Source organism: Notamacropus eugenii, chromosome 5, assembly GCF_028372415.1.
Source record: "Notamacropus eugenii isolate mMacEug1 chromosome 5, mMacEug1.pri_v2, whole genome shotgun sequence".
Classification (NCBI taxonomy): Eukaryota; Metazoa; Chordata; class Mammalia; order Diprotodontia; family Macropodidae; genus Notamacropus; species Notamacropus eugenii.
Window position 1 is genome coordinate 173,091,179 of NC_092876.1, and position 2,382 is coordinate 173,093,560.

The 2,382-nt window shown below is 41.6% G+C and overlaps 1 long non-coding RNA gene across 1 annotated transcript; it reads right to left on the reverse strand.

Moving 5' to 3' along the window:
- Positions 1-541: 541 nt before the first annotated feature.
- Positions 542-2,060, reverse strand: LOC140509052 (uncharacterized). Its single transcript, XR_011968550.1, has 3 exons — positions 1,887-2,060; positions 1,458-1,616; positions 542-965 (listed from the first exon to the last, which is right to left on the reverse strand). It is a non-coding gene; the product is annotated as an uncharacterized lncRNA (long non-coding RNA).
- Between the last annotated feature and the right edge of the window lie 322 nt (positions 2,061-2,382).

Below are 2,382 nucleotides of genomic sequence, written 5' to 3' on the forward strand. Positions count from 1 at the left end.
CTCATTCCTCCCTGGAGGCACTGCCTCCTGGAGAGTAGTTTGACCTGTTGGTAATATATTCCTGCCCCCCAACCATGCCAAATTCTATCTAGGATTTAATCTAGGAAATGGTGCAGTGCTGGGCTCAACTCAATTAGACAAAATGGCATCCTGGCTATGCCCTAGAAAAGACTGGCAAAAGCCAAGATTCAAAGAGTGTCCAAGTACTTTCCCATATTTTCCAAGAAATTTCCTATACATATATATATATATGTCTCCTTTTTTCAAAGTACTTCTTACATTCAAGCACTTCTTCCTTCTTCTCTCCTATTGTTCATTAGAGAACTGAAGGCCCTAAAAGGAAAATATTATCATTTATAATTGACTAGACTCAGTCTAACTCCAGGTGTCCTTTGATTTCTAATAAGTCTATACCTCATATCTGCATAGTGATCCCTCTGCCACCAATCTCAGCCTCAACCCTAGGGTGTAAGAACCATCACTAGCTCTCCTGACCTAGGTGTAAATGAAATAATTTTCCCTTGATTCAGTTGAAGCATCATTGATTTAAAGGAACTTTACTAGGAAATTTAGGGGGAAAGGCAACATTAATAAGATACAAAAATTTAAGATGGTTAAGTTGACATTTATGGATGAATGTTCTTCCATTCAACTCTTCATGAATGTTTCTTGACCATAGTGACAGGCTGAGTCTGAATCCAAAAGGCAGTGGCCAGGACTGAAAGTCACTAAATAGACCTGTGAAGTGGGAAGAGGGAAGGAAATAAACCTGGAGAGTTAGCAAAAAACATCAGGGCAGACAGGGATCAGGGAAGATTTCCTCTTCTAGTGAGGAATTAATGGGACAGGATTGTTACATTTGTCTTCTGAGCAGCAATAGGTCCAATATGAGCGGGTACTGGTGTAGGTTGTAGAATCTATGCAGTAATCAGAACAGTCCAATACAAAATGGGTTAACACCCAATCTAGAAAAAGAAAAGGTACCAATCTTGAAGAGGCTGCCGCAACCTGAAATACCAGCTGGAGACGGAGATTCAAAATCAGCACCTATCCCCTCAGGTTTTAGACATGGAGATCTTAAGTAGGAATGTTACCCAAAGATTTCCCCAAGATCCCCTTTACTATCTAAGTTAGGAAGAGTGGGAACTCAGGCTTCTCATCAGTGTGGTCTAGGAGAGAGCAGCAGAGCTGATATCAGGTCACCTAAATTTAATTATTTTCTTTTTCACATACTAGTCAAGTGACTACAGAAAAGTAATTTTCTCAGTCTTAGACTCCTCACCTATAAAATGAGGATAATAGTATTAGCACTAGCTACCTTATAGGCTTGTTATAAGTTGTTATTATTGTTCCACCTCCAGAAGAGCCAAAGAATCCCAAGAACTCGTTAAGGCATAGGAACCCCTCACCCAATGACTGAGCAGGTCAGATCAGGGAAACAAAGAGCTTGTCCTTACCCTTCTTAACATACTTGTAGTATACACGTGATCGACAGTTGTTTACTTTCAAAGGACAGGTACCTTGACCTTTCAAACAGACACCATCCTTATACTGTTTGCAGACATTGCACACAAACTTTCTGCCTTCTGTTGTAGAGGTGAACCCTGCCTCCCCATCTTGGAGGTAACACAGATCATATTACATTGTATTCTTCTGTTTCACCTTTTCCCTCATCCAACCTCCCCCTCCCTCCAGTTGTGATGAACTCGGTCCCCATAGGGATCTGAATGTGGTGAGAGATAGGGGAGGAAGATGGGAAATCCCAAGGGGAAGGAGAGGGGCTGAGGTTTGTTTATCACTCCAAATTTTATATCCCAGACCTGAACTTGAGGGAAAATGAGGGAGGCCCAGGGGTAAGATCTCTAACATTCCATCCCAGCACTCACCCCCCAAGAAACAGAGCAGACAGAATCCCAGCAACAACAGTTTGTCCATCATATTCATCGTCTGCTTGCTGACAGTTCAAACAGAAGAGCTCATGATGATAGTAACCATGAGGCCCTTGTTGATATAATTATTATAATAACTGCAGCAGTTACTGTGATGGACTTGCCCCTCAAGGTCTCCTCTTTTATAATACTCTGAGCAGTGGCTAATAACCTACTTGAGAAAGGGGAGGAGAATGGGAGGGGCTGGAGAGACTTTCAGTCTTCCCCAAGCAGCTGTTCCCTCAATTCTTTTCCCTCACCTTTGGAGATTTGCTATCTCAGTTGCCTGCCTTCTAGAGCGTTTAATTCTCCTGGACAATATGCGAATGAAAATGAACAAATATCTAGTATTTGGCAAGGATTTAGTGAGTATGCTTATGTGTCCAGGATTTTGATAAATTCTATGAGGGATTGAAAAAAAATGTATGACAGTCTCTGAACTCAATGGGTTCAT